The sequence below is a fragment of the Pimephales promelas genome, chromosome 2 (genome assembly GCF_988280905.1).
Source record: "Pimephales promelas chromosome 2, fPimPro1.hap1.1, whole genome shotgun sequence".
Taxonomy (NCBI): Eukaryota; Metazoa; Chordata; class Actinopteri; order Cypriniformes; family Leuciscidae; genus Pimephales; species Pimephales promelas.
In genome coordinates this window covers 45,965,407-45,975,041 of record NC_142770.1, presented here as the reverse complement: position 1 = coordinate 45,975,041, position 9,635 = coordinate 45,965,407, and the positions used below count along the sequence as shown (strand labels likewise).

Here is a 9,635-nt window from a genome sequence, read left to right as displayed (position 1 = left end):
TCCACGAACGCCGCTGCTGCATGCTGAATGCCCAAGCATACAAAGCAGCGTTCGTGACCATCAGATGACGATAGAAATCTACCACATCCAGAAGGGCACGGGCAAACCATCTTTAAAAAGACGTGCCGCGTGCAGCTCTTTTACAGAGAGGAGTTTAGAAATTCACTCTTTCAGCGCTGAGGCTACCAGGGAGAAGCGCAAAGTCTGGCAAACCACTGCACAGATCGCAGGCAATGCAGAATCTCGCTGGGTACCGCCGTCACACCAACACTGAAGAGGATGCTCGTCTCGAAGAGTCTTGAATTAGCTTTTCAGGAGTGAAGAGGTTCTCTTGGCTCCGAAGCGAAAACATACTGCGGTTGCGTTCACTTCCTCCTTTTATACTCACGGAGTAGGGCGGAGTACGCTATGCAAATTTCCGCAGCCCCAAGGCATTGCATGCCATTGGCTCGTGTTTAAATACTCGAAGAGGATTGGCTTTCTATGCGAAATCCCCCGATCTCCGTCACTTCTGACGTAACTCGAAGTGACTACGAAAGGGAACACACATACAAGCAAAACTGACATTATAGCAGGCTAGAAATTACATAAGAGACAGATAGAGATACTTAAAAGTTCATGTAAAAGAGAAAAATTAAGAAAGCCCATTTGTATGTTTTGACGATTTGAAATTAACCTTACGTTCATATATGACATAAGTATTTGCCTTACAAAACACATACCTGACTGAATCTTAATTTTTATTAAGGGGAATTTTGTCCATGACCCTTCTGGTTCTTTGCAGGCCTTCAACGCTCTCAAAGCTCCTTGTGAAGGCCACAATACACCTCCATTCTGAACCCAACATGATGGTATCACTTCCTCCATCTCCACGGTCTCCTCTTTCCACACCACTCTTGCCCACATTGTTCAGATCTATAGAAAAAAACAAATAAGAAAACTCAGAACAATGCTATCCAACAATTGAAGTGAATAACCATCATTACATTATAACTAAAAACTTAACATTAAAAGCCATTAGTGGAGTTACTCTCATCTTCTTCTGTCACTTAGGCTGGTTAGTTCCTTTCACTGCCATGAAGCAATGGCATAAGTACGTAGCCAATTTTGTATGGTACACAAACTGCCTTATGCTTCAGTTTTTTCTCCTCAATCAGCTCTCGTTTTTGGTTCCATCTTTCATTGCGCAGTACAGCAATGTTAATCAGTTTTGAGTCGCATGGACTGGTGAACAAACTATCCAAAGTTTCAAGACTGTACACATGTCTTTTCTGGCCTTCTTTCCTTTACCAAGGAAAATGCATGTCCCAAAAAAAAAAAAACAGGAGTCCTTCTTCTTAGCTGACACAAATGTCCCAAGTGCTGCTGGTGAGACATGAATTTTTGCATTGTCCATTTCTGCTATCCTCTTCGATAGTTGTGCATTTGGGTTATTTGCATTTCTGACACTTTTTTTGTTTTGTTTTTGCAGGTGGTTTTCAAATGAAAAGGCAGAGATGTCATTCAAAGATGTTCCAAAGTGCCTTGCATCAAGTGGATCAGGGCATGGACATTATAGGATGGAAAGATTGGGCTGTAGAGCTTTGTAGATGTTCTATAAAAATATATTAGAAGCTCTTCAGCGTAGCCAATGGATGACATCCGTGTAATGTTATTGGAGTCCAACAGTATAGACATAGCAACTGACAGTGTCAAAAAATGATCTTGCAGAATGCCCCGGAGAACAACAGGTCCAGTATAGAGTAAAAACTGCCTGAATTCTGTCGCTTTCCATCTGTCCAGATCAGTTAGACTTCGTGGCTGTCGGGCAAATTCTTTTGGCAACTTTCCACTGAGGGACAAGAGTTTTGATGAAATTTCTCCAATTTGCCTTTGGGAAAGCCTACACTCTCTAGGTCCCTGTTTTAGAAAGTTCAGCATTCGTCTGACAACAGGGCCGTGCACAGACCTTTTGAGGGGCATGTGCTGAAACTGAAAAAGCCCCCCCCCCCCCCCAAAAAAAAAAAAAAATTAACAAAAAAGGTCTCAAAAGCTTTAGATTAATTCACTATTAATAACAATATAATAATAATAATTATATTAATATAGATAATATACAGGGTTTAAGGGCTCCTTTAAACCTAATTACAACAGAAACCTTCTCGAGTCAAGTTTATGACTTCACTGTGATCCAATGTGTTGTGGAAGTCTCTCCTCTAAGCAAAGGCTTCAGAGTTGGTTCAAACTCTGGCTCAAGAACAGAAAAAAAAATTATGAAATAGTGTGAAAAGTACAGTTGCAGTGAAAAGCATGTCTGAAGGATCACGTGACACTGAAGAGTACTGACCTGGAGTAATGATGCTGAAAATTCAGCTTAGACCACAGAATTAAATTACATTTTAAAATATATTCAAATAGAAAACAAGCATTTTAAATTGTTAAAATATTTCACAATAAAAAAAACTGAAAAACTGTTTTTGCTTATTTTGGATCAAATAAATTAAGCCTTGGAATGAATTAAATCATGAATTACATTATGCATTATAAAATATAAAGATTTCACAGTGATCTTCTTTGCTGTTTTTTTTTTTTTTAGTTAAGTTACTACTACAACATTACTGTAGTAAAACCATGTTTTACTACATTTATACATGTTAGGATGACCGGAGAGTAAAGAATACTATGAGTAAAACAAATTACATAGCAATTACGTGCATATTAACAGCCTTGAATTAACCATAATTTACTATAATAACCATAACATGATTAAATGTTAATAAATTAAGTGTATCTGCATATATAAATAAAAAAATATGGAAATGTTACCTAGGCGATGAGGTGGTTCCAGTCGCTCAGGGCGTACCCATGCTTATAATTTATACGGCATAAAGATGCCGTCATTACATTTTCATCAACAGCTTACCAACTAGATTGTTATAGCTATATAGGCGCTCAGTTTTTCCTGTTGTAAAACACATCTGGTCAAAATCGCATTTTATAAAAAAAATTAAATGCTACTGAATGCAATTTAAGTGCAGGCTATGTATTGGCTATGACTATGTCAAATGCTAGCGCAGAGCTCTCTCAGCTCCCACAATTCTTAATCAGGCATCAAATAAATAACATATGAACTTTTAGACAACGTGCTTAGTAACGGAGAGCGCAGCTGATGGTTGCTTAGCAACGACAGACGCCTCTGGAGCGCAACCGCCTAGCGCTTCTTTGGAAAAAGGATAAAACGCGCGCGCCTAGCGTTTTCTACGCGTTTTTAGGCGCGATATGTGAATACACAGCTCTTTTTAAGATCTTTCATTTTAAAACTGACAGATAGACTTAAAGGGTGACCAATAGCATTAATTTATTGAAAGAAAAAATACCACCACCAAAAAAAAAGAGCACTTCGACAAAAAGTGCACAGGTTGAGCCCTACCTGTGCACGTGCCTGTCTGACAACCCCTAGTCAGACAACATGCATATAGTCCAGCACAAACGGTTTAATGCACTGCAAGCCTGCAGCGATCAGGGGTGAGCATCCAGTTTGGTGATTGGGATATGCCTGTTTAATGAAGTCATCTTCTGCTCTTGCATCAATCTTTTCCTGCGACTGGTAGTTGAATCCAACCCTATGACTTGCATATTGTCCTTCAATGGTGCTCCGCTCACAGCTGCTGAAGGCATTGTGGGACTTGATGCATTTTAGGAATGCTCTTGCTGGGGCATCACAAATGAAAGCATTCACTTTTATATTTAATGTTCCATTTTGGAACTCAACCCCATGTTGTTGGAGTGCCTTCAGTTCTGTTAAAAAACTGGACGTGTAATCATTAACGCTGTTTGGCTTTGCAACGATAAACGGCTCAAACTTTTTCACACTACAAAGAATGGGCCAAATTTTTACATCGGATGATTTAGATAATCTACACTGAAATTTAGCAGCATCTCATTTTCTGTTGAAAAGAAATCGGGATACTGTGAGCACATTTTCAAAAGTCCCGTCTCCACACCAAAGTAGAGGAACTGGCCACCACATAGATCCCTGACTTCTATTTGAGGTGGAGTTCCTAACAGGGTTCTGGCATCTTTTGGCAGCCGGTGGCCATGTTTACGTAACACCAAGAGTAGCTCATCAACCGATGTGCGCATTGCCTTATTTTTTACAGAAATGTGAAATGTGTTCCTTTACTCCTCCTTGTGGACAAATCCGGTATTGCACCAACCCGCTTCGGCACGAAAACTCTCGTCATCCACGGCACGAACTTCTCCGGAAATCTCCGATCAGTCGTTCACCACGCTGTTTCCAGAGTCACGGTCACGGCACCATTGTAACAGTGTTGTCTCTGCGTTGTGTTGTTGTAAACTCAAGATGGACACCAAATCAAGCTTTCTGGTGGCTTTTTATTCTTATTCTGTTGAATAATATAGAACAGCAGTGATCAGTTTCACCCTCGTGGTGTTCTATAATGGAGGTGAATATTAAACTTAATATTACAATACATATAATAGTGGCACAAGCACAAATCAAATAACATACATCTAAACACATATACAACTCGGTATAAACCCATAAAATGGTTATACATTTATCACTATATGTTATACTCATGGAGCACTCACTCACCGCAGCTATTCACTCTCGCGGCTGGCGTGAATCTAAAGGCGCTTTTCCACTGCATGGTACAGTATGGTTCGGTTCGGTTCGGTACGGCTCACTTGTGGTGCTTTTCCACTGCATGGTACGGTACAGTACGGTTCGCTTCAGGTCGCTTTAAATGGTACCTGGTCTGTTGAGGTTCCAAGCGTACCGTACCGGTACTAAAATGTGACGTGAAACACTGCAGATCACTGATTGGTCAGACAGAATCGTCACTACCAGCGTCACTACTAGCGTCATTGGATTTGCGACACGAGACACTTTTTTAGCAGTATTTTTGTTTTGCTGCCATCAGCCTCATTTTAAACACATTTTTCCATCTAGCAGTTAAAAACAACCACATACCGAGAATCAGGAACACCATCCCCTCGATAGTCTCCATTGTTCCTGTGTTGTGGGTTTGAAAATGTGGCGCTTTTAAGATGATGTCATGGCAGTAGAGGCGCGCGCAAATAACGATCAGTCCCACACACTTTGAAGGGGTACTACTGCAGTGGAAAAGCAACCGAGCTAAGCGAACCGAACCAATCCGTACCGAGTCGAGTCATACCACGCAGTGGAAACGCGAAGCGAGCCGAACTGTTCCGCGCCAAGTCGAACCGTACTGAGCCGAACCGCACCGTACTATGCAGTGGAAAAGTGCCATAATTGACCCTACTGGAACCAGTTTATCCAACTACCAGATCTTCTTTTTCTTCTTCTTCCTGTTTAATGGCGATTAACTCCTAAGGAGCATTATCGCCACCTACTGTGCTGCTAGATGGCAAATTAACCCTGGGTGATGAGTCTGGATTCCAAAAAAAAAAAAAAAAAACTTTCTACCTATATCATCCCACATACATCAACATTCATTATCATACCTGCAATAGAGGTTTCATTGGGCTTCATCCGGCGCTGCGTGTTCAGCTCCTCCGTCCACACTCATCCCCCATGGCAGGTTCAACATTACACACTTATTATAATCTATATCCCAAACCTGAGTCATATATAAATGTAAATAATGCTCTATATATCTGTCTATCCATTAAACCTTTTCCTAGAATATCCTCATTCTTTTCTCTCCGTTCTTCAAATGACTGAATAACACATCCCGAAAAATATTATATTTACTACAACTAAATAATACATGACAAACATTTTCAGATACACCACATTCATCACATAATCCAGTCTCATGTAATCCCATAATTGCCAGTGTTGAGTTTAACCCTGTATGTCCCAGTCTTAACCTAGACAGCAAAACCTCTTCTTTCCTATTTCCTCCCTGGCAGTTTACCCTCCCTACTATCTTTGTGATACTATGACACCACCTCCCTTTGCTAATACTATCCCATCTAATTTGCCATTTATTTATTAACTTCCTCTTTAAAATCGATTTTGCCTCCTTTTTCCCCACAGGTACTCTAACATCCACCTCTTTCTTTTCTAGTGCTTTTTTTGCTAGTTTATCAGCAACTTCATTACCAGATACCCCAACATGTGCTGGTACCCAACAAAAATACACTACAATTCCAGCCTCTTTCAGTCTGTATAATAATAAATATATTTCCATTATCAAATCTTCTCTGTCTGATCTTGCATTTAATATACTAATTAAAGCTGAAGAAGAATCTGAACATATGACTATTTTATTTGGTCTGACTTGTTCAACCCACTGTAGTCCTATCATTATAGCTGTTAACTCTGCAGTGTACACGGACACCTCATCAGTCAACCTCAAACTAATCTGTTTTTTAAAGTGTGGAATAAACACTCCTACTCAACCTTTTGACTGATAGGTTCCTTAGAACCATCTGTAAATATTTGTAATACTGTATAAAATGTGTTATTTAAAAAGGCATTAATCTCCTTTCCAATGTACTCTTCTTTGGACTTGTTTAATAAACTCAAAACTACAAGCGGTTCGGGGACTTTCCAAGGTGGAGTATCAGTAAGTGGTATATTGGGACAGAAGATCTTATTGTCCTTAGCCCATACTTTACTCTTCCACCAAAAACTGTGTCCTTCATCATATGAGTATTCCCAGCACTCCTCCAATACTTTGTGAGTAAGGTGATTATTTGTTGATTGTTGAAGATTTACCCAGTATGTAATTGCCAGTTTTTCCCTTCTAATATCTAGAGGCATCTCTCCCATTTCTACTCCAATTGCATCTACAGGGGATGTTTTAACTAGCCTGGTTCAACCAGACTCTAGTTCATTTCATTTCCACATAGAGTCTGGAACCGCTCCATTGAGAAACGTTTCCTTCCTTGTAGGCGGGTTCACTATTAAAGTTCAAATCTATTGGATCTGCCCAAAGTCACTCACGATCTGCCATAGCCAATCGCTAACGGGGTGTCGTGAGTGACGTATGTCACGCGCCGAAATGGCTGGAAACAACAAGTCCGAATGATCAGAGGATTATGTCTACAATAGGATTTCAGTCAACGAGCGCCGCAGGTTTTGTTAATCTAGGAACAATTATTAATTCGAAATGTATATTTGACACGAAGGACAGTGATATATTCATTCAACGGTGGAAGCTCAGCTGTGTCTAATTACAAATACGCAGCTGTGGTCGTTTTCTGATCTACCGCAAATGCTGTAGCAGCTACAGTGAATGATCAGTCTGTCTCTATCTGCAGATGTGTAATAAACAACAATTTTTCATATTACGTCTTATTGTTTCTTAATTACCTTAATTATGGTCTTCAAAGTATGTGTTTGTACATTTTTATGTGGCATTTATTTTTTTTAGTAAAACAAATCAACCATTGCCATCTAAAACTGAAAATCAAATATCTTCAAAGTATGGTTTTTCACATTTTTATTTATGACAATTATTTTTTTTAAAATCACAACCAATTTGTATGATTTACAACATGTAAAACTGACACACCAACCTCCTGCACGAGTACGCAAAGGGGCTCAAAATGTTCTATTCATCACAAGAATCAGTAAATGTACAGTTGGGAATATGAGCGACTGACATGACTCCTGAGCAGATCTTCAACAATAGTTTAGCAGCCAGGACTCGGGGCTTCCGAACACCGCCAACACCAGGCTAAACCGTCCGTCCAAAATGTCACTGTCATCGTACACGAGCTGCCCAGCACAAACTTCCAAACTTTCTGCCTCCTTCACTTGGTCCTCAGTTGTGCAACAAGAGGTTAGACGATAACAATCCGGCTTTAAATTCTGTATATTCGGCAGTTTCTTTTCCAACAACGGACGAATAGCTTTTCTCACGTCTTTCTCCGCTGCCATTACTGAACTCAAACTGACGCGCTTACATCAACGTCATCGTTCTCAGCCACTCCCTCTATTCGCTGATTGGTCCTACAAAAAATTGATTTCTGGAAACCTAAGGATATGGAGCGATCCCAGCCCAGATAGCAAACTGACATTGAATCAACGTGGAAATATGACATCGAAACAACGTTGATCTGACATTGTTTTGCTCATCGAATTAACGTTGAACCAACGTCAGACGCGTCATTCTTTCAAAACTAACGGAAAATCAACTTGAAATCAACGCGTTGTTTCAACGTTATGAAAGCAAACCAATTTTCGATTTCATTTAGCTTTGAAGAATGCCGCGTCTGACGTTGGTTCAACGTTAATTCGATGAGCAAATCAACGTTGTTTCAATGTCATGAGAGACGTCGTTTCCACGTTGATTCAATGTCAGTTTGCTGTCTGGGAGATGTAGTACAGAAGTAAAATGAAATTGAGCGGAAGTGCGTAGGAGGGCGCAGCCAGGCTATGTTTTAACTGCTCCACAACATAATCTTAATGCTTTAGATTGAATTATATCTAATTTTTTCATCAATGACTTTGATGCTGAACCATATACAATACATCCATAATCAAAACGAGAACGAATCAGTGCTTGATACATGCACAACAATGCACTACGGCTAGCTCCCCACTTGTGACTAGCAACCGTATGCATACAACTTAAGATTTTCTTACATTTTGACTCAATTTTACTTATATGACACTTCCATGTTAGTTTTTCATCAAACCATAATCCAAGATATTTAAAAACAGGTACTCTTTCCAATGTTTGTTCATATAACTTCAGATCTAACTGTTTATTCCTCTTGTTCTTTGTGAATATCATATATTGTGTTTTAGATACTGAAAACTTTAGACCCCAATCCAATGACCATTTTTCCACTTCTTTAATTGACTCCTGTATACCTTTAACCACACTTTTGATATTACAGCCTCTCTTCCATAGTGCTCCGTCATCTGCATACAGAGCTAATCCTATTCCTGGTTTATTCACTTTATCAAAAACATCATTGATCATTAAATTAAACAATAATGGGCTAATTGCACAACCCTGTGGAGTTCCATTTAGAATATTATAAGGAGCTGATAATTCTTCCCCAATTTTCACCTGAAAGGTGCGTTCAAATAAAAATTCTAAAACCCAATTATAAAATTTGCCACCTATTCCAATTTTATTCAGTTTAATTAGCAAACCTTCCCTCCACAAAGTGTCATAAGCCTTTTCTATATCAAAGAAGACTGCAATCATGTACTCTTTCATTACAAAAGCTTTTTTAATTTCATTTTCAAACAATACTAAAGCATCTGCTGAAGACCTACTTTTCCTAAAACCACTTTGAAATTTTGATAACAATTCTCTTTTCTCTAAAATATAATTCATTTGTTTTACAATCATTTTTTCCATTACTTTACATAGCGTAGAAGTAAGAGCGATAGGTCTATAATTACCAGATTTTGTTATATCTTTCCCAGGCTTAGCAAGAGGAAGCACAATTGCCGTTTTCCATTGCTTAGGAAGGATACCCTCATTCCATATATAATTATATAAATCCAGTAATATTTCTAATGCTTTTGGTGATAATTTCTTTAAGATTTTATAGCTTATCAAATCTTTTCCTGGTGTGGTACTCTTTGAATTATTAATTGCTGTTTTTAATTCAAAATAACTAAACTCGTCATCCAAAATATTATTGAACTCTTGTTTTTTCTTGCAAACATCTTC

The 9,635-nt window shown here is 38.9% G+C and overlaps 1 pseudogene; it reads right to left on the bottom strand.

The window, feature by feature from the left end:
• Nucleotides 1-1,058: 1,058 nt before the first annotated feature.
• LOC148997626 (uncharacterized) lies at nt 1,059-4,122 on the bottom strand (annotated as a pseudogene).
• Between the last annotated feature and the right edge of the window lie 5,513 nt (nt 4,123-9,635).